At 42.3% G+C, this 23,546-nt stretch overlaps 1 long non-coding RNA gene across 1 annotated transcript in view; it reads left to right on the top strand.

Moving 5' to 3' along the window:
- Positions 1 to 22,228, top strand: part of LOC8053660 — a 79,386-nt gene extending 57,158 nt beyond the window's left edge. Inside the window, exons 2-4 of the long non-coding RNA XR_005716458.2 lie at positions 9,104 to 9,231; positions 17,634 to 17,870; positions 21,485 to 22,228. This is a non-coding gene — a long non-coding RNA (uncharacterized LOC8053660). The remainder of the gene's footprint in view (positions 1 to 9,103; positions 9,232 to 17,633; positions 17,871 to 21,484) is intronic.
- Positions 22,229 to 23,546: the final 1,318 nt, after the last annotated feature.

The raw sequence follows: 23,546 nt of genomic DNA, 5'->3' as shown, positions 1-23,546 counted from the left end.
TAAGGGTGCCGAACCCCGTCTCTCAAGCGAACACACCGCGAATTACTACCGAAATTCGGACGCGCCCAGGTCCGGACACGCTATCTAAAATCAAACGTGAGATATGGTTGTATAAAAACCTCTATTAGGTAGTTGTGCGGCAAAACCTTCTAAATTGAATATTTTAGAAAACATCACGCGCCTATTATTTTGTACTAATATCAAATAAACATTCCTTCATAAAAAATATTTTTTTTTCGTTTGTTCTTATGCAAAATCATACTTTCTAGAATCTCAAGGTAACTACAGTAAAGAAAAAAAAAAGATTGAGCCGCCATGTTGGCACTTCGAGCCTGGGAGTTTCGGTACTCTAGGAACATCCAGTGGCTCTAGCAGTAGCCATATAAGGCAACTTTCGTATTCCAACTCGTCGCTTAAGGGTGACGCTGTTATCGTAATTAGCTTGGTCTCGGCCGACGTCAGCGTCCCAGGTTTCAACGGTGAGTTATCCAACTGAGCGGTCTAGTAACGTTGGCGCCAATGCAGGCCAGCAGCGGTACACGCCATCGTCTGAATGCCTTCTGCTAACGTGAATGCCGCAATCCTAGCCAAAGTCAGACGCGCCGTTGTGGAGGTCGAAGCTGAGAGCGGAAGGCGGTCTCCTGGGGAACCCCTGACGGTTCCGACGACGCTGTGTGTACTCTAGGGTCTGAGATTATAATAAAGTTTCCTCAAGCGAAGGGGAGGGAATCAAAAAGCGACCGCGCATAGCGCAGCCTGTTTGGCAACCTTGCTTCGGGCCCAAGCTAGCGCTGCCGCGTTGGTAGGAGACGTCATTCCGAAGAGGGCGCAGGTGTAGCTGGCTTTAGACGCTGCATTCGCGTGCGTGTGTATTGACATTCGGTGACAATAGCAGACGGATTACTTTATTGTGCGGAAGAATACGGCGGTGTACCGAGATTGGATGCATAACTAGGCTCTTTCACCGTGCTTTTCAATGGGCGGGAGGGGGAAGAAAAAGAGTTATAAGAGAATTCAACGCAGATGGGTGGTTTTCTTCAGTGCATATTTTGACGAGCCTCGAACAAAGGGCATGTTTTGGGCCATTAAACGCATGTTGTTTTTTTCCTGGAACATGGAGCTAATGTATCGAACTGCCGAAAAATGGAGGTTTGCTCATCTTTTATGTGCTGTGCGAATCACTTCCTTCAGGATCTCTTTTGTCGAAAAGAAAAACCAAACAATGCCTTTGGTGCTTGAAGCGTATAGTGGTCGATAACATAAACAGCTAATATAGTGAAGGTATATGTAAGATGCACCTACATATATATACCTTCACTCATAATATATATATTATGAGTGAAGTTATTACTGTTATGAAGTTATTACTGTGAAGTTATTACTGTCCCCCCTATAGGGGGGACAGTAATAATTCTTCCGCGAAGAGCCGGACATTTTTTACTACTAGTCTTGAGATGAACACGATTATAGTAGTGGTGCTTCACTGATTGAAAACAAGCCCTGCGTTCGAAAAACAAATACTTTATGTCGGGTTGTACTCATGAGTGTTGTTCATAGCTAGCAACTAGGTGCGCGACGGTTGGATGCCCTCAGCAGTATTTAATATGTCTACCGATACCAATTTTGTTTTGATCGAATTAGGTCTCCCTTGATAAAAGAAGGCCTTTTTTTGTTTCCCGAGAATATCGGATATCCTCTAATAATATTTTGAAACCTCAGGAAGTCTTAGCGAATGAAGCAATCGCAAAAGACGCAGAAAAGGCAGAGAGGCAGCGTTGCTAGAAATATTGATATTGATCGTTGTGATCGCCGAACCATCAGTTGCGTGTTCAGATGATTGTCTGCTGCGCTGAGCGTTACGCTGCATAAAAAGCTTTGCGGTATATTTGGTGCTAATTCTTTTTACACTAAAAATGAGAATTACTTGAAAAGAAGAATCACTCCATACGCTGGCGGGAATCATAGACATTGTAGCGACTTTATTTTTCACGCTAAGGCCTAGGTGCTTTGTTAGCGAGCGAAGAGCTTCCAACAGTCTAAGGAGCAAAAATCACTTCTTACGTCGAATTTTCGCGATCACTATCACTGGTGGAAGTCGTCTCGTAGTGATTTTTGAAGGTCCTTAAAATGCATTCATATTTTTTTTGTAACAGGATTAATGCATTTTATTATGAAGGGTGAATCAATAAAGGATGGCGGAGTGTGCAGACTTGTAGGGTTATCCTTTACAAGTAATTAAATTACTTTGAAGCGATTACTTTGATATTAATTTTGCAATCGTTTGAATACATTAAATAAAATGGAATTAAAATAATACTTCGATTAATTTTCGGAGTGCTAAAATTACCTACTTGTAATCCTTGCTATCCCCCCCCCCCCCTCCCCTTCCTGATATGGCTCCCTTTGTACACATTTTCTAACAAGGAATCCTCGAACCAAGTCTTAGAGGTGATGATTGTTTACCAAAATTTGAGGATTAAAGAGATAAGGTGATCCTAATTCAATAATAGAGTGTACAAAACACCCTTTTTCAAACCGGAAAAAAATATCCAAAAAACTATTGTTTTCTATATTTTAAGTAATTGTAAAAGTAACAAATACTTTTTTTTAGATTAACGGGCAATTACCTTTTTTAATCGAGCAATATACTTGACTATTTTTTTAACTGCAAGAAATTGTAATTCCAATCGAGTCTTTTTTTTTTAGTAATTTGCGCAAGATTGTTGTTGGTTTGCCGTATATGCCGCAACCTAAGCGCGGTGTGACAGGGTGTTTTCTGACTGTCGAAAACCAAATCGGTGAAAGTGGTTGCAGGGTTACAAAAACCTCTACCCGGACAATTGCTGTTGTCTCACTGTGTCGCCAAGATCATTTTATGCCTTGTGTTGACGTAAAAAAAGTTGTCCACCTGTTTTCTCAGCATGACAACGTCTTGAGGCGTTTCTATACTTCGTTTCAGCCTAGGTCCGAGCGCGGCCTATGTTATGAGCCAAAGGGCCATTCATACAGTGCAAAAAACGCAGCGTCATGGCGTGCTCTCTGCGCTTTATAGAACTAGCCGTTACAGGGGCACGCACAGAGAAACGGCGAATACCGGCTGGTCCTATCAACTGCAGAGAGCACGCCATGACGTTGTGCCTCTTTCGCTGTTTGGTGGCCCTTCGGCTCATAACGTCGGCCGCGCTCGGACCTAGGCTGAAACGAAGTATAGGTGTAAGACATTAGAAACATTTTACGAGTGTAACTGACTCGACGTGGCTATCTCTACTAATATAACGAGGGTTGCACAACTTTTTCTGTAAAATGGTTGGCATGGCAGCGCAATATTTTATAGATTTGCTTTTTGGCGTTACATTTCATGTACTTTGCAGCGGTAATCCTTGATTTAAAACAAAAAAAAAATCAATTTACGTTTTTACACACAAATCGCAGAAATAGTTTTCTATTCAGCAATGAACCGCTCTCAAAATGTTTGGACGGTGGCCAAACGTTTTGAAATTCATAACTTCAATATTACACGAGAAAACCTATTGTACTTGTTTTAGCCTCAAGAACCTCAGTAAAAAAAGATTGGCTCCTCGCTAGAGCATTATCAATTCCCCTCTTTCCTTCTGGGGTTAAGTAGGACACCCTGACATGTACATGTCAGATCAATTAGAGGCTGTATAATCAAAACCTACAGCTTTCAACTGCAAACTGACAGCTGTTCAATTTTATTATTTTTTTCTTTCCTTCTTTCTTTCTTTCTTTCTTTCTTTATTCGTCCGGCAAGCCGTGGCCAGTAGGGCTGTAGAGGAAAAAGGCATTCCTCCCTGACGATTCCTCTCCACCTATTACAGTTCAACAGCGCAAAATTAAGTACAACCAGATGAATACAATGAGAAAAAGAAAGAAATACATAGAATACTTTAACAATCAAAACGAGATGTTGTATATAGACATATCCACTAATAATATAAAATATAGGACAATAATTTCCAAGAGTGGATAAAACTAACATCCGGGTGAGTACGAAAAATACATAACGAAAGGCATTAACGATTTCGAAACAAATCGAAGACACTAGTACGCATCTACAGGCTCAAAACAAAAGGTTAACGAGCGATAACACCTCCCGGAAGGTTCATTTTTAGAATAGCAGTATAAAAGTTTTGTCACTGTTGCAGGTACGAATAAGCGGATAAGAGTAAAAATCACGACACGCTAAATATGAAACAAATGTTATTATTTATAAGTGCAAATTTATATATCTTTATATATGACAAAAAATTCAGATGGCTACATTCATCATCCAAAATGTTAAAAATATCGGTTAGTTGATAGTCTAGTTCTTTTTGTTTACCATACAGAGGTCTAATGCGAGGCGTCTGCCATTTATTTTTTAGACAGTAAGCACTTCCTTCTTGCATTTTTGTAAGTGTTTTATAGAGCTGAAAGTACTACAGGTCTCTATGGTAGTCTGCGTATACATACGAAACACTCTATATTGCAGGCCTATAGTTGATATTAACCTACGATTCTCGTAGTACCCAGAACAAAATGTCATATTAAACCTTGGAAAAAGATATCGAATGATAAATTCACCTTTTCAACCGAAGCGGTATTATATTTGTAATTTTGTAGATGCATCTAATTGCTCTTGATAGTTCTGTTTTGAGATGTGTCATGTGCGTGTTACACGTAAATTCGTCGTGGAAACAAACACCGAATTTTTTTGTTGTGTTACTTGTTCTAAGCTGGTACCGCTGAATTTAATTGCAGTCATGTTATTGTCACGATTGTTTTCTGGTCTGGATATAACATATTTGGATTTAGAAGGACTGATATGCAGTTCATTTTTTTCCCAGCAACTCAGGCAAATTTTCAATATAACTTTGGTCCATATCTTTGAGAACTTTTTAATCAGTTCCACTAAGAATTCATTCGTGTCATGCGCAAACATCGCTGTGTCTGGCGAATTTAGAATATTGACTATTTTATTTATGTAAACTAGCGTCAATGACGGGCCCATACTGGAGCCTTGGGGGACGCCATGTTTGATTAGTAGTTTATTTCAAAACGCAGTATAGTAGTTAGTTGCAAGACGGTCCCACGTATACCTTAGCGCTCGCGTTTTCCCAATAAAACAGTATATTGTACTGTATCAAATGCCTTTTCAAGGTCTATAAATGTTTCCAGTGGATATAACTTGTTTCCTATAATATCTTTTATTTTATCCTTCATATGAAAAACAAAACTTGCGCAGTGGACCTATTTTATTTTTTTTAAACAAACCACTGTTTTGGTTAATGTAGCATGTTTTGAGAAATAGTTTTCTGTACTCCGTTTCGCCTTATGTTGTACCGCAGCGAAGGCTGAAGCGCGAGCTCATAGCGTTGGTAGCTGCTCCTGCTGCACGAGAGCTTGTGCTGCCGAGATGTGCCCTACAGCAAGGGGCTCGCGCTTGTAGCCTTTTCTGCGGTACATGGTAAGGTGAAACAGAGTATAGCCGGTTGCCAAGTGCAAGATCCGCTAGTTTGGACAAAAATTGATAAAACTGTTATTGGCCTGTAGTTTTCAGAATTGCCGTGTCCCCGCTTTTGTGAATCGGACTTACACTGGCAATTTTGAGATGGTCAGGAATAAACATCTGGTTCGTTAAATGCGAAATAATGAAGCTTAGCGTGGACGATGCATACTTGACTGGAAGAGATTCCATCCCGTCAAAACCAGATGCAGCGTTATTATTTTACGTTTCTGATTATTTTATCAACTTCGTACAGTCGTTGGAAATAACATAATGGCGATGTTTGAAGGTGCTTAGCTCTGGATTCCGTCACCTTTTTTTGGTTCTGTGTATGCCCCTACCTTTATAAAGCAGGTGTTAATTGCCTCTACAAGCTTCTGGCCAGTCCGGCTTTCGTTTTCCTAGACTGATGGCCTCAAGGTATTTTCTCTACTGGTTACACTGTTAATGGTTTCCCACACCTTCCTTCGGTAATTGTAAACATTTGCAAACTTTTGCAGATGATATTCTCGTTTTCCCCTTTCAAGATGGGTATTCAAGTCATTTCTTATTGTCTTGAATTTAAGTAGAGAATTTGGGTCACGACATTTAATAAAAGTATGATAATCCGATATTCTTGCTTAATTAATTTTATTAAGGTAAGATTTATTCACAGTTTTCTTATCTTTTTATTTCTGACATTGGATACAACTAGCGGAAATTCAGCCTCGTATATTAGTTGAGGAATCGAGGAAAATACACTAGGAGGTAAGATTTAAGTTGTTTTTATCTTCAAAAACGTCGTTCTAGTTCGTTTGTGTAAAAATTTACTAAACTTTTTCACTGATTCATTATTTGTTTTCCTGTACACCTTGCTTTCTTTATTGCGACTTTTATCAGCATTTTTGATATATGTCAAACATAAAATTGGCATTTGATTACTGATAACTTGCGTTATTACGCCTGGCATACTATCAGAGTTTATATTGTAACACAAGCATCAAGCGACGTTGCACTTGTCGTGGTTAGTCTAGTTTGCAGTGTTATGTTGTTCATACGGTTGTAAGAACGTAGCATGTTGTGAAACCGCCTCGCCGCTGACTCCTCAGATGTAGTATTAATGTTTACATCGCCAAGGGTAAGGAAGGGCAGATGGAAATCCCCTAGGAAAGCTAGCGTCATCAAAAAAGCCAAGAAATGAAAACACGTTCCCCGCTGATGGTCGGCATACGCACAGCAATAATTACATTTCTTGTGTTTGCTAGCATACATTCGGTACCTGTATTCAGAACTGAATATCCGTCTGGCTCAATGTTCAAATGACATTCTTTTACAAAACTCGCTATACCACCCGCTCTCTTTATGCTCCGAATCGTGCCCGCTTCTTTGTAACCCAAAATATTCGGTAACTGGCCGTTGGCAGCTAGTCACATTTCCGTTAAAAAAAGAGCATCAAAGCTATATCTTAAAGAAGTTAAAAACAGTTCGAACATATCTCCCTTGCTGTCCATCCCGCGCATGTTCATGTGAGGTGCTGAGAAACTGGTTTTGTATTTTTATAAAAGGTGTTGAAACGTAGGTACAAGTCTTTTTAATGATTAAGGGTGTTTTGAATCATTGTAAAAGAAACTTTTCCACGCGATTATCTGTTGGCTATCATTTTACGCAGTCATTTTTACGCATCCTCTTGGCCGTCAGTTTTAATAGTATCACTGTTGCCATCCCGGTTCGTAAACCCTCTCACCAGTTAACCTCACGTATTTTCATCCAGAAGCTTGTTGGCCAATACTAGCGGAGATCAATATTTTTTTTTTCTGCAGAGTTCGGTGCTCGTTTACGTACACTGGGCGTTTTCCGCCTGGAAACCCGAGCACTGTAGTATGAATCATAGCATTTTGGGCCGTTGCCAGAACCGCATTTTGTGTTGTTCGATGAACGAAGCGTACATTGGCAATGGTTTCGGCGTCTCTAAGAGTAGAGACTCGATGGCAGACAGCGATGTCTTTGTCTAGGGTGGGTTTTCCCAAAACTTCACATAGCGTCTTAACTGTCTCGCAGGGATCGCCTTCTGGGGGCACCCCTTTTACCCCCAGGTTGTCAGTCCTTTGAAACAGCTCTAGTTGCCCAATTTGATCATCAGTGACTTGTGCTTTGTTCGGAGCTGGCCAGCGTCTGTGAATTGCTTCACCCTCTTTTTAGGTTTTTTTAGTTCGGCTGGGATTGTTTTAACCTCATTATACGTGTCACTATTTTGCGGCGTAAGTCTTCCATAGCCATCATATAGTCTTTTTGCTCTTATCATCTTTGGTCAAGACAGGCAAGCAAACACACACACACAAGAGTGACAAGATTAAACAAAATGGCAGGTGAATTCCCTGTTTGGCAACGAGGCACAATTATAACACCAAAAAAAATGTTTGCGCAAACAGAAGTTCTCACCTGCAAACAGGTAAAAGATTGAAATTAGGCACAGTTGGTCGTGCCTCGGCTACCAAAATGAGCCAGGGACCTGCTGTATGTTGCCCTTTGTGGTGGTGCTTTCTGATTGTGTTCCCAGCTAATGAATCGATGTTACGCTCTTGTATGTGGTCCAGCGTGTTTGCATTGCTTTGTCAGCGCTGGTATTTTCGGCAAGGATAAAATAGGCAATCGCAGTCGTAAACAGGAAAAAGATTAAAGTTAGACACTGTTGAACATGTTTCAGCTGCCAAACTAATTTTCCTTAAATGATATATTTATAATCACAAGACTTTGCCCCGACCGGACTACAAAATCTATTTATCGTGTCAGATAGGCATATCGGGGTTCACGTTTTATTCGTATACAAAAAAATGGTAACTCGCATGCTGGCAACCTTTCCAACCAGGGTCAGCTACCCTCAACGAAGTGCGACTCGACGTTTTGAAAAGCCAGTGTTTGCCGCAGACCTAGCGGTCGAGCGGTGAACTGGCACCCTTACGGATCCCCGTAAAAATAAAATAAAATAAGTTACATTGGCAGGCACTGGAGTAATCGTAGTTGCGTCAATAGCAAAAAAATCTCAGGTCGCGCGCCATATTGAGAGGTGAGTTTTTGTCTCCAAAGAAATCTTTTTTTTTAGTCTCAAAACGTAACTATCGTGCTATTCTTTTTTTACAAAAAAAGTTTTTCGTATGACATAAGTCTGCAATCCAGGCACCTAAAGAACATTTAGGAATAAAAGCGAGTTTTAGTGCTCCGTGTTTCCCCCTCCGTTAAGCCCCTCCGCTACCCGGAACTCTACAGCCAAGGCCATCGGCGAGCAGGCGCAGTGGCGGTTTCTTCGTAGTGGAGGGCCAGCGAAGGGGGAAACACGGTCTACTAAAACTCCCTAATATGTCCCTAAGAGAGACTGCAAAGCGTTCTTCTATTTTGGGGTCGACGTGCCGAAACATCAAAATCGCTCATAACTTAAAATGTATCTAATGACTAAAACGCAACGCTCTATTTTTTTTTTTTGTGAAAGTTTATTTTATGCTGCATGTTTAACATCCAAATACTACAGAAAAAAATAAAGTAATTTTGGGAGTACAGTGTTTCCGCAAGTGTTGCCCTACTCCTTCCGTGGTATTGACCAGCGCCATTTTCTCCCTCGTCCAGTGTCTCAGACAAGATTGCTGGCACTGGCGCTGATGTCCACGCTGATGCTTCTGGTGGTGGACGCCCGCTACCTGCCCACCAGGAGCGACGACCTCCAGAAGGACCACATCAGAGACATCCTCAGAGGCGTACGTCTGCTCCATCAGTCCGAACGCTGCAACTATACTTGTGGCCTTCCATGTGTTTTTGTTTTAGTTACATTTTGAGACCCGGCACAATAACGACGCTCCTGAATGTGTGCGGTTGTTGCGCTGTTTGTTGTGGTCATCAGACGCAGGAGCTAAACTGTTCACACTTTTCACTTCGGGATTGGCTCTTCGGGTTCTGTCGGCGAATGCCTCACTCTCATTGGCTGCGGAGCACTAATGAGACCCTCGGCAGTCACCACGCTCCGCGTTTATTAAACTGTTCACTGGCAATGCACTTCGTTCCAGCTCACGTCCAGACGCTGCCAACGCTACGAGCTAATAGTAGCCATCCAAGAGCGCCAAAAACGCAAGTCGATTGGCCTTGGCTGCACATGATTGTGTCAGCCACGATAAAAAAAAGTATAGAAACGTGGCGAACACTCTGACGTTGCGCTTTTGACGTAGTTTGATTGGTGTGACCGGTTCGTACAATCTCAACACTAAAGGTTGCGGTCTTACACTTTTTGTTGTGCCATATCATAAACTCCAAAAATTCAGTTCCCCGTACAGCGCACTGACGTCAAAATTACTGCCCAAACTTTTACGAGAAGCTTGATAACGGCGCGATACAAAATATAAAATAGCTAAATACATATCAAAGACTACATAAAAATCCCGCCGAGATTGTGCAGAAAGGCCAAGAAACCCCAATTATATATTTTGTCCTGTCTCAGGCCGAAACGCCGACTCACTAAATGCTTTAAAACTCCAACAATGTTTCGAAGTGCGACTTCATTACTTATTGTAGTCATTAGCATGTGCATTTTCTATGCTAATAAGTTGAACCACTTGGTTATCAAGCCGCTCGTGTACGGTGATACCAGAGGTTCGACGTCGGGGCGCTGAGCGTGCAACTGAAGTTTCGGGGTGTATTATGTGGGACCAAGGGTGCAATACTATACCTTTTTTTTTTCTGAGAGAACAGCGACTGTTGTGCCAGAAAGATTGCAGAAAAACAGATGTGTGCTTCTGTTGCGTTTGGGGTCTGAACGTCAGCAGCCCTGGGCATCGCCATCATCGTTGTCGCTGTCGTCGTCGTCTTCCGTTTATTTCGCATGCATACGAACAGCTAATTGCCTCCATTAGAATGTGCAAAAAAAGCATTACAGATTTTGAGGTGTTGATAACTATACTTAATGATGTAGTTATTCAATATTATTTATGGGTCATGAAGTTAGCCAAGGTTGTAAATCAAGAAAAGAAATAGACATAACTGATAACAACGCATCGTAGACAAATATGGTTAAACTAGAAAGTACTTTTTTTTTTGTTTTTTGGCTTCTGTAGTAGTATGGACAACTGGCGGTTGTTTTTTCCCCTTAAGATGCGCGATGGGATTACACGGCTCTGTAAAGACGTTCTCTTCGAATCTAGAATCGGGGACCGGCTAGAACCCAGATGTGTTGGATCATGCATCGCGTTTTTTTTTTATTATTAAAGACGCCACTAAATACCGCAACAATACTTTACGTTTCATCTGCCTGGAAAAAAGTATGTCGCAATCGTTCGTTCCGTTTTCATAAGGCAAAAGAAGCAGAGAATATCGTATTTTTTGTGTTTTTGGTGCTCAGGGTGAGTAGGATGAGTTCGCTTCGTAAAATAGACGATATAAAAATTTTATTTATCGTGCCTTAAAACAAATAAAAAGTGGCACGAATAAAGCTCTATTGCATGACGCAAACAGAATGAATGCATTATACATTAGGCGAATTTGTTTAGACCTAAATAAGTACGTTAATCGAAAGCGGGAGAGCAACCTCGCCGTTTATTACTCCAGAACAAGGTCTAAATATTTACTCATGCGAATGCCAACAACTTTAGGCCTGCCTTAACTGTGGCGCAAGTCTAAATTTGGAACAAGCATGGTGTAAACAGACTGCCAAACTTTGTTTGCAAAAATTAGTTTTTTGTGTGTTGTTTGAATGTGTTTGTGCAGTTAAGTTTAGGTTAGGCCTCGCACGCAAGGCCAAAAGAAAACGGTAGAATCTGAGAGTTTGCGTTTATATTAGATGTCGTTTTTGACACTGCCCGGAAATTGCCCGCATGTTCCGAAAACCTCCCGCGGCAACGAAGTCGATCGCTGCGCCCTATTTCTTAATTTGACACGTCTCTCACCCTCGCTTGTGCCTTGTTTCTTTTTTTGTTTTCCTGTCTCTTGCAGGTTTTTCCTTAGCCAATGAAGTGGCGTAAGTTGTTTTCTCCACAAAGTGTATCTTCGCGAAACCCGCCTTAGAACTTTCGACTGTGCGAAACGTTCGTTTTGTTTCTTGGAATTTTTAGCGGACAAGCCGGTTTTTGTGGAAGTTTGATTTTTGTGGCTTGTTTCGCTCGTGTGCTCGGATCTGAAAGAGCCTTGAACAAGATCGCGCTAGTTTGAGAATAATCACGGCCTCGTTTCATGAGCGCAGATACAAAAGGTAATCTTTGCTAAACTGTTTGAATATACCGGAAGCGCGTCTCCCAGATACAAGTTGTGTATCGTTCCACAACTCCATGGTTTTTTTTTTTTTTGTTGTTGTTTTTTTTTACCTGGGGACGTTAATCTGGATACAGACAAGACCGCTGGTTTGTTATGGATGCGTAATCACCTGATAACCCTTGAATGGACCGTAAAATTCCCATGCAATTTAATATTTATTTATTAAACCGCGATTTGTTTCGTCGACTTATACTGTACCGTGAAATTACGGCATAATATAGACTAGGCACCTCTACTTGGCATTTTTTTATGTAAAATTATATTTATATATACGAATGAGCAAAAAAACGAGGGCTTCAAAGGGCAAAAGGGTTTTCTTTTTTTTTAATTTTGCCATTATTTGAAGAGCTGTTGCTGGTTTTCAGGATTTAATATTCTGATAACCACTTTGACTAAATAAATACCATTATATTGTATTTTTTGAGGGAAAGGGGGAAAATATTTTCCAAAGAACCTCAATGTCAATACCGAGAGTACTCGTTTCCAAAGTGTCTTTGTTCGTGCAAGCTCTTTGTTTTTTTGTTTTTTTTGTTTTGTTTTTTTTGTTTTTTGGTAGAAGCGGTGGCTTAAGGCACACTGTTAAATACTAGTTATATTATCATTTTATGCATTGCAGTAGACAAGTGCGAACCGGAATTCCCGTTGAGAATGGCTTAGAGGTGACGCTGTCTTCACACACACGCAGTTACGTTCAGGGATGACATGTCAGACATTCTTCCAGCCGACTGTTTACATTTTATTTTAAGCTGCAGTCGCTTTCTTTTTTTTCTCAGTAGAAGCAAACAAAAAGAAAATGCTAACTTTTTTTTTGGCATTGACGTTGTCACCTTGAGGTTGAAGGACAATGAAACACTCTAAACCGTAGCAGACCGAAACATTGTTCGAGCCATCAAGAGCTTCCAGTCAACACCACCCAGAATAATCGAAGCCTGTAAAAAATCACTTCTACATAAATTTATATAAATAGAATGGCTCAAACTTTGTTGGCTGTCACATCAAGAAAAATAAAAAAGAAGTACGTTTTGCGCATTATTCGTGCGCTGTACGAAGTAGTTCTTGCCAGATTTGGTTGTCGGAGAAAGAAACGATGCCTTAGTCGCTTGAAGCGTGTACGTATTGATAAAATAACAAATAAGGTAATGTAAAATGCACCAACGTATATCTTAATTCGTCACAAAAAGAGGTAAAGTTGTAGTACTCTGCGAGAAGACGGACTTTTCTTTAGTGCTGTCCTTGAGGTGATTACGAGTACAAGCAATCAGAAAAGATCCCGACGCCAAAGCGCCCTCGGCACATTGATTGAATAGAAGACGCAGCTGAACAGAACACTATCGTAACGCTCCTGTAGAATCTCTGACAATGTTCTCTTTCTCACTGTGATGAGATCAAAATCATATTGTACGGACTTTCATTTTTTTTAGGTAGTGTTGATTCAGCGCGAGACGAAGCGAAGGCATAACTTAACTTTAAGCGGAGAACTGGCGTCTAGTGCCAACTAGTTCAATTACACAGATACACACACAAAAAAAAAAACTGTCTGGTGGTAATATGGTTAAGTTGTCAGACCCTCCAAACGAGACGCGTTTGAACTAACCCACGTGCTGCACCTTTTGTTTCTAGAAGGAACAGGCGACTTTGTGTAAAGCAGAAGTCTTCGGCGTCACAGTATGACAGGCAGAAACTACCGTATTTTCTCGACCAGTAGACATGTTGTCTATAACCAAGGCCAATAGGTCCGCTTTTTCGTCGAGAACGCGGTTAGCCAATCAAAGTGATGGACAGAAAATAGCCAGCGATGTGCGGGCAGGGATACGTGACGTGTTTTCGGGAAATTGCCATCTGCGCAGATGGCATTTTAACGGAGAATCCTGTTCTCGACACGTTTGTTATACAGAACTTGAAATTTTGCTGTAAGTCTGCTCTCCGTGAAAGAATAAGTAGAACAGCCATTACTCGAGTAAATACTGTAAAAGGCGTAAAGAAACAAACACTGTTTTTTAATACTTGAACGCGCCGCCACGACTCCGCAATTATGTCGCAAAGTAAACCTGCATGAGCAAGGTGCCATGAAAACCGTTCGCTTTTTTCTATCCGTGCTTTGTCCCTCTCCTAACTCTTTCGAATACTAAGTCCTTTACAACAACCTCTTCCCGCCAGCGTTATCATCGTCGCCAATGTCCGGTACGTTATGATTAGCTAGTCAAGCAGACCCGTTACTTATACCGGAACAGTGGGCTAGAAGAATTACTTGAGTACCAATTACCCTAAGTAGTCCGTCCACTCATGGTGGTGTTTAAGGAGCTTAGCGAGAGCGAATCGGCACGAGTATTGCCGCATTTCGTTTATTCATTAAGCTCTTTAGGGTCCGTCTGGACTTCAGCCTGGACTGAAGTTAAGGTTGGCTACATCCGCGTATGCTTGGTTTTCCCGCGACACGGGCATTTTTCCGGCTATGGGGATCGTTCCTGCTTCCTTTGAAGCTGGGGGATGGAGCTTATATTAGAAGTTTTCCTGCAGTTTTGGTTAGCATGAGACGAATTCAATACTCGTGTTTCAGCGAAAAGGATGTTAATAGAACCCACTTACGAGATGCAAAGACGGTTTCTTTGTTTTATCCGTCTCTTCCACCAAACGACGCTTGATCCTTTTTTTTTTTTTTTGTAATTATCATAATTAGATGTTTCGCTAAAGTGGCCCAAATAAATGGTCAAAAATATAATTACACTGATTTATTCGCCAGTTTTTATATGTTCGGAAACATTCAAGTAAGTCCCAAATAATTACATGTATTTTTGTTTTCTTTCTTGGTGCCTTAGGAAAGGGAGCAATTCGTCATGCTTTATTTATATCTGAAACGTAAACATAATCCCAAATTTGTTACTAAGATGATCAATATCGAGGGTTTCAAGACAATGACGGAGTTATCAGTACGAGAGCGATAGAAATGCAGCGCATGCAGCCTCGACAACCGGCCCAATCCGGCTAGTGTCTATGTCAGATCGAAGGGAACATCAAGAAAAACAAAATAATGATGCAAAACACTCAAAAACACAAAGAAACGCACACCCAGGACGTCATAGAGATGAATTACTACTGCTTCCATGCCTGTTCACGTGATGCCACTTAGCTATTGCTGATATCTGGGATAGTTGTTCCTACAGCTAGGTATCACAGTTCATCGCCTTCTCGTATTCTTAACCCGCCACTCTATGACGATATCTCCAGGAGCATGACTTAAGTCATGGGGACGCTTAAAGTCACTAAATCATGGGAAAGTAACGCCATTGCCTTCCCTGTCTGCTACCCGGGCACAAACAAATACTAACGTACAAACGACCAAAACCTCGCTAGGTGATTGGCTGATCGGTGTCCGTTGCCATGGCAATCAGCATTTGACCCCATCATGTTTTCTAAGCTCCGAGAGGGTCGTTCTAAACCAGTCGCACCAAGATTGCCAAGGAGCATCATTGCACTGGATGCGTTCCTCGCCACTATAAACGTCTTAAGCACTGTGTATGCAATCAACTCATCAATCATGCCCATTTTCCGGCATTTCTTACAATTTATATTGTTTTTGTTGCGTATTTCAAGACAAGAACATTATTTTTTAATGCTTCCATGAACGAATACGGCATGTGGTGGCGGTACGAAGATATACGTTTGTTTCGCCGGTGTTTAGATAGTAAAATATTTGGTACACAAGAACCGTCTCCACAAAGCTACCCGTCCCCAGCGAATATAAATTGGTTTGCCAAGAATGGAGGCGTCAATAAGAAACTGCCGAATTCCAGAGCCAAAATGGCGACCATACGGGAAACTTGGCTCTACTTTCTCAGAATCCAGTGACTTTTGTCGCACTCACTGAATAGAGAATCGGCGGCCGATTTCGGTAGACCATCGCAGCTCGGAGCACATGGAGCAGCACCTAGCTCTGCAGAACCCAGAAATCTTTGGCTCGATCGCTATCGCTGTCCGTTTCGATCTGAGTAAGCGTGACACCAGGGAGCAGACAGGCAGCTCTGCTGTGTGATGCGGGTTAAATTACCCCAGGCGGGTAGTGGTAATACAGTGAATAAATATCCCATTTACAGCGTACATCACTGTCACCATACCTAGGCGAACCAAGCTGACGCTGTGGAAACACGCACGTTTAATTGACCTTTGCTTGAGGGGGTCATACCACTCTTTTATAGATATCCTCTGAACGCCCTAGGAAACTGTACTGAATCTGAAATATTTTGTTCCTTCAATAGACATTTACAAAACAGCACGCCACTTAGTAGCTGCAGCACCAATTTCCCGGGTCTGCCATTGCTTCGACATGCACTGTCTGACTCATGTTTTGGACGTGAAGCTGGGTCAGTGTTCAGCGTGATCTAGATTCAGCTCGTATCAAGAACGAGTTCCGCTTCATCGTTGGGTGAGGACTCGGATTCGACCACACGTATTCGTGCCCAAGAAATGGCGACGGCCAATGTTCCGTAATGGGGTTTTGAAAAGGGTCTAATTGACAACGCCATCGGGCTCGGCAGGGTAAAGATAAAGTCGTTCAAAGTGAAAGAGTTCGGCCGATGGGCGACGTTTTTGTCCCGCTAGAAAACGCCTGCTTCACTACAACACAAAATGGAGTGCTGCCTTATCAAAATACGGCCGTGGTTTTCATAACGCGTCAATAACACAAAATGGTGGAGGTAACGTGCAATTTTACGGTTGCCAAACTCACCCAGAAGTGGATACACGCTATACTGTCGGCATCTTGAAGAGATTGTCGAACCCATCCTGTATAGAACTTTTTGGCTTAACCCTCTTTCTCAGACACGTAGTTGAAAAATCCAATATGGGGAATGCAAAAACAAAAATGCAAGTCATTACAATCTGGAGTAAGTGAAATAATATAAAAAAGGCAAGCCAAGAATAATATCTTTACCAGTGGGATGAGACAGCAAAAACGATATTTTCGCGCATACCGGAATTTTTGCGGTTCAACATGGCGGTGCCCGTGTAGAAAAGGTTTATAAATCTTCTCCCGGTAAACAGCGTGATCTGTCACATTGGCAAGTCCATGACATATCCTAATTCGCCGTCGGCTAAGGACTGGTTCGCACTGCTGCGTATGAGTGCCTTGCGTTCCGTCGGTATACCACGTACGACGTGAGAAAACAATGGAACAGCAGTACCACCTAACAGGGACCCCTGGAACACTTGCGACCCCTGTATGTATGTTTGTAATGTTGGACGCATCATTCTTTTTCGTGAGCTCGAAATAATTCTTTCTATGATGATAAGCGGCTATTTATCGCAGATTGTGCCTAGATGACGTAACGCAAAAGACGTCAAGGCCTTCAGCCAGTACTTAAAAAAAGAACAGAAATCTTCCAAGGCTACCTGTTAGATGGCGCTCTTGCGCCAGAGTGTGTAGATCTTTAGAGTCTTTCCAACTGCTCTACCGAAGTCACGTGTTTTATGGGCCGGGTGTGCAATACAAGCCTCGAGGGGGAGTCGAAGGCGTCGATCGTTCGCAAGCGTTTCTGCCTTGCTCTGTCTCTGCACACCCGCCACCCTCCTCGCCAATCGACAACGACAACGTGCGCATGCGCACGTGGATCAAATATGCGTGGAAGGCTATAGTCATTCAATTTCAAACGGCTTGAGATGGACCCTCCCTTAATTCTAGGCACTTCAATGTTCTCCGATGGTAATCAGTTACGAGGGAACCCAACGCACTGGAGCACACTCAAACGCGAATGTGCGGATCAGCCCTAATACTTCACATGAAGCCGAGTTTTGTCCCAGACGCTTGCGAGGAGGAAGGACCCCGTGGAGAATCTAACCGTATGGCCTTACGGCACTCTCCCTGCCTCAGCTGTTCGAGAAGGCAGAGTTCGAGAAGTCTGCCAGCAACCTTCTGGCGGACCTGGGCAGCGCGTACACGTTGCGAGGAGGCGCGCCCCTGGGCTCCGATATGGGCGCGTACGCAGGTTCCAGGGCCGGAGCAGTGCGCTCGGGTCTCCTGTCCAGGGACATGGGCGCCTGATGACCCCACTTTCGGTTGGGGGCGCCCATCGAGTCTCGGCTCTCTCTTTCTCTCCTCTCCACTCCCGTGAGTACCCGGGCTTTTCCATTTTTTTAAAGCGACAGCTGGTATACTGTTGCAAGTCAAGAAAAGCAGGACAAGCTTATCTCGCCAAACCCTTCACTCTTTCCATTTTCGAAGAGAGGACGCTGAAAAGAAGGCGATTTAATGCGAGGAGGGACTCGCTTCCTCTTCAGCCTTCGCTCTCTAAAAAGATAAATAGGGAAGGCCTCGACAGAAAGAGCTCGTCCTTTTTTTTCTTAACCTTATCATGCATGATGTTGGATCAAGACTGTGAAGAGAAACTCGAAGACAGAGAAAGGGGACAGAAGAAACTGGACAGGCAGTGTTTCAAATACTTAGATTTGAGACGCTCTGTCCACTTTCTTCTTTGTTCATCAAGTTTTCTTTCTAGTCTCAGAGTTTATGCCTGATGATTATTACGCACCAGCTCGCCTGCACTTTGAGCATTGTTCTTAAAGGGACACTGAAGCGGTTGTGTATTTGAGAGGAAACACTCATATCGCCTTCATTGGTTCTCCAGGATCACAAACACCGACATTATTTTTCTAATTTGGTGCACGGATGCTGCAGAAAATAATTTGCAAAGTACCACTGAAACCCCTCCTTCCCGCAGCGTGAAGTCATATCAGGAGTTTTGGGAATCTCCGTTCTCGCGCATTTTTAACGCCTATCAAATCTGCGCACGCGCACTGCGGCTATTTTCAAAAGGGTCAGAAAAAGACGTTATGGCTGGTGCCAGTGCGGTGGAATATACCTGGAAAGCTCGCAATTGCACGCGCTGTCCACAACGAGCGACACGCGCCTAGCGGCCGAAAGATCCTGGCATGACGTAACGACTGGTCGGAGGTTTGTCGCGTTCACTAGCGTTTAGTTACAAGCCTTCTTTAACCTCTGTGTCCCATCACCTCTTCCTCACTCTCCGTCGAAGTCGAAGACAATTAGCAGATCAAACTTTCTTAAACTCCATATAATTAAGCCTGCAATAATAGGATCTTTGTTTCGTTTCTATTTAAAATAAATTGTAACTTCTTAAGTTCTAAAAAACCTGGATGGCGTTCGCGGTGTAAGATGTTTGGAGAAGTCAAAACTTCAAACAGAAAGCAAAACTCAAATTTCGCTAGGTTTTTGCCTTTGAGTCAAAGCATCTCTCAGTCAGATATAGCACACTAAAATAAAGTCTGAATATATCACGTTCTCGCGGCTCCGATTAATAAAAAACATGGAAAAAGCTTGTGTGGTGGTTAACTTAATGGTCTGCAAGGTGGCCAGTGAAAACTAAACTTTCGAAATTAGATGTACAGATTAGAAAGTTATTTCGAGGCGTCATTTTATGGCCAGAGACATTCCCAGTGAAAGACCTTGCATAATAGGCTTATTTTCAAAGATAAATACGCGTCCAAAACAAACTAAATAAACATAAGGAGCGAAAGTATGCAGCCGAGCTAATTAGGTCGCATCATAACCTCAACCGTGTCTCAGGGTTTAGATTATGAAGAAACACCTTTCTGAGGTCGCAATATCTAGAATGGGCTAACGTTTTCGCGCTTCTTTCCGCTTTTTCTAAACATTGCAACAGGTGATTATTATAACCGCTGAGATAGGCTTTCAAACACCCGAGTTATATCATACAAGAAGTGGCTAATTTAATCGAGCACTCCAATAAAAAAATAATATTGCTTGAGCCTGTAAGTGTACTCTAGAGTCGAGAAAAACAAAGCTATCGGAACTATTCTACCTAGATACCAAGCCTAGGATGTAAAAAAAAAAACAATAAAAACATTTAACAAAATTTTAGGTAACTTAAAACACCCTCCTATGCAATCTGCGACCACCGCCTCTTTGCAACTCACATAAACACTGAATTCTTCCACCGGCAGCGCTGTCCGCTCAACCCAATATATGCACTAAAATTATCTTTAACTCTTCGACATTTACCAGTGTCGAGCCGCTCAAAAGGTGAAACGACAAAATTGAATGGCGGCTGAACATACGCGGATGCGCACTATTATAAACTGCCCAGTCATGGCAAAGCTTTCAATCAGCTAGAGCTGCCCTCCTCCTGCATCACGCACTCGCTATCCCTTTCTTCTATCGTGGCCGATTTACGTACACCGACCGTAAATATTGGCCGACATAACCGAGGTACGCTCGGACTACCTTCAACAACATTGCGACATTTTTTTTTAGCACTGCAAGTAAGCGCTGGGGCCACCTATTTATTGCTTGTTTCCCCTACTTAAAGAAGCAATAGAGAAGTTTCAACGGCTGTAATGCACATTGCCAGGATCAAATCTCGGGGCGTGGCCTGAAAGTTTTTTAGAAAATAACTTAGAGTGCTGGTTTGCTTTAGGATTTGCTTCGATCTACACGCCGTGTGCACTCATGCATTGTTTTTTTAGTTCAGCCTCTCTTTAATCATGACTAAAAAATACACGGCCCGCGACTTATCTTTACCAAACTCTGCTTTTCTAGGCGGGTATTGACTGGTGCAGGAAGGTCGACTAGCATAAAGCATTTCTTGTAGCACTATATCTCTAAAAAAAACCACCGAAAATATTCATTTGGTCTCCACAACATATCTCTATATATTGGTTTATTTTATTGTCTGCCTTATTTTATTAAGAGCGCAAACTGAAAACGTCAAAATGAAAAGCTAATATAACTTCCTGGAACCGCCGAACGTGTCCTGGAGCTTGTGTGCCGTCCTCCAATCGGAGTGCGTTCATGTTTTCTTTAAAAATGATGCAGGAAAGGAGTTTTCTGCAGGGTGTTTCTTCGGGGGAAAACATGATCAGTTCATTTGAGCCAAAGTGTATGAAAACAACGTGGCAGTACTTTGGTCATTTCTGGCAAAACTGCCTTTTTTAGCATACGTATGACGGTCTTATTTTGGTAGATATTAGAAATATTATTTCGATTAAAACGGACAGCAAAACTTCCGACGAGAATGCCATTGGTTTCTACTACCGCCATTTGTTCGCTCACGCCACTAAATGACAGTGAGATGCCACCCGCCGGGAGCCCTGCTACGCAGTGGTACTACTGCAATTGCCACCAAAGATCGATATGTACCAAGTAACCTAAATCCGCAACATTTGTCTAATTGCAACTTTGTGTGTGTGTGTGTGGGGGGGGGGAGGCGTTTTTTTGTAACGTTAGAAAGAGTCAAGTCCTTTTCCGCGCCATTCTATATTAAAATGTCTACTCAACGTCCTCGTCACTGTGCCCTTTTTCTAATTTTTGGTGAAGGCTGCAGGATTTATGACCCGTAATTAACACAAATTGAATAGATTTCTACGAAGGAGCAGAAATGTAACGGTTATCAAATGGTTCTGTTCAGCAAGACTTTTAGCTGTGCTAGTTACTGCATGACGTCCAGGAAAATTGTAAGTGAAACAGACACGGACAGAAGGAAGGCACATGTCAGTGTCCCGTTCTTCCTGTCCGTCTCTACTCTTACAAATTTTCTGAGAGTTCTGGTTGCCAATATTTGTAGCTCAGTCCTTTTTTAACCCAGGTTTAGGGAACCAGGAAGACATTAACGCACCCCTACCCCACGTGTTTGTTTCCTACTAATATTCATTAACTGGTGTCGTATCTCTTCTTTCTTCACCCAGGTTCTAACTCCTCCGAGACAGTTTCACCACTCGCCTAACAGCCCTCCGGTTCTCCCCTCTACTCTTCTCGCTTGTTTTCTCACCTCAAGACGCTTCAGCCTGTAAAAAGAATCATGCTGCGAACAGCTAACGAAACCAATGAAATGATCGAATAAAGAACTTGCCGAATCTTAAAAGCTCCCTGAATAAAGATCTCGCCGAATCTTAAAAGCTCGCCTGGGCAGACATGGAAACTAAAATCGATGTCTTGAAACTTGACGGACTGGAAGCGCCATCTATTGCGGAGTGCCTCAAGCTTGCCCTGGTGAAGAAACCCGACTATCGCGCCCCTGCCATACAACGCTGGAGCGGAAATTCAAACCGACCGGATTTGTCGAAGGTTATGTCACAATGGTTGTTTCATTCACCCTTCCTTCTGACTAGAGATAACATCTACGAGCTGTCCGCGCCAATCTCGTGGCTCTAACGTGTCACGTGCCTTCTCAGGCAAAGATCCCAGTTCGCGCGGACCGAAATCACGTGATAAAATAAAAATATGCGATTGGCGCGCAGAACTGGTAGCTTCGGCTGAAAGTTGGACGGGAGCGTGACTGGTGTTTGGTTGTTTAGTGGAAACGAAGTATCGCTATATCGCGATGGCGCGTTGGTCTTGTGGCAACACCTGTAGAGGAAGCAAATGATGTAGAATAAAATACGTTTGCAGCTTTTCGGTAATAAATGTTGAAATAAAGGATCTCTCCGCTTACTCTTGTTTGAAATCTACTCTCCTTTTTTCTTCTATTTTATTAGTGCAGGATTGCGTTCTTAGCGGAGCTAACTCGGATTTAGCCACGAAAAATAAAGCGTGTCACCGCCACGGCCTCGTCTAAATGTATGGCTGTCGAACTCACGTGCCCCGAGATCCGCCGCCCATACAACGGAACTGCGAAAACGAAGAACAACGGAGAAAAACCAGCAGCATAAAAAGGTAGGAAATAGGCTCCGAAATGGCTTTGAGAAAACTTTGGCAGCTGGGAAAATTTCAATAAAATACAAAATGGTTCAAATGGAGATCGCTGCGTCTATGAAGTCAAAGGTACGGGTACGCATCCACAAATGCCGATTAAAACTCTACACGAGGATTCCTCCTCACGTCGAAAATGTCGAAGAAAGTTGTCCACGGGTGTCGACACGGAAGTCGCCTGCATGGAAGTTTGAGACTGGAGTTACCGTCCACTCTGTTCCTTGTAAAACGCAATTCTGCATATGACCGTTTGATCGATGGATCAAAATGAAGCCATTTTATTTTCACTCGGTCAAGAATCATGCTTCACGCTCTTAGCACCCGGCCACTTGAGCGTTTCGTTTTACTTCACTCCTAATGAAAACCTTACACTATTTTGGTACATAAATTAACGTTACAGCCACGTTTCATTAATTTAAGTATCCGTAACAGTCTCCGACAATTGCCGAGTGCTTTAGGGCGCTCCCTATTTCAGCATGCTTTATGATCCGGCGTATCTTTTTTTTTTTCACATGACGGAACGTAGTCTCTTAATCTCGCTTTTAGCAACAAAGAACTGTGTCCAAAATATTTCGCACTTTATACGGACCCGTGTTTCACATAATTGTTGGGTGCTATGTTTTGATTTGCCAGTCTCAGACTTTTGTTTTAAAAAAATTTGGAGCATCACCAGCTAGCTTCACCCTGAAATTTTGTTTGTGAATACTGCGTGGTTTATACATATCATTGTTTCAGATAATTGATAATTGTAAACGCTGAATGTAAAACAAAAAACCTTTTTGGAGGTTGCACGTGGAGCAGTGCTACGCTTAAACTGAACGGGATGTAAGTAGAACGACTCTATACGTACCAGGCACGTGTTTTAAATAAATAAATACATATATGAAGCGAGAAGAACCGGTGCTCTATATGTAATCTTCGAATACATGTGGACCATTAATTTAACTGGAACCTATATGGAAAAAGATTAAAGACGTAAGCGCGTCCAGAAAGTAAATTCAGTTTCAAATATTCAAGTTACGCAACATTGTATCTAGAAAGCTTTGTAGATAAATTCTC

The sequence above is a fragment of the Ixodes scapularis genome, unplaced genomic scaffold (assembly GCF_016920785.2).
Source record: "Ixodes scapularis isolate PalLabHiFi unplaced genomic scaffold, ASM1692078v2 PGA_scaffold44__24_contigs__length_19508400, whole genome shotgun sequence".
Classification (NCBI taxonomy): Eukaryota; Metazoa; Arthropoda; class Arachnida; order Ixodida; family Ixodidae; genus Ixodes; species Ixodes scapularis.
This window is presented reverse-complemented; position numbering and strand designations above follow the sequence as displayed.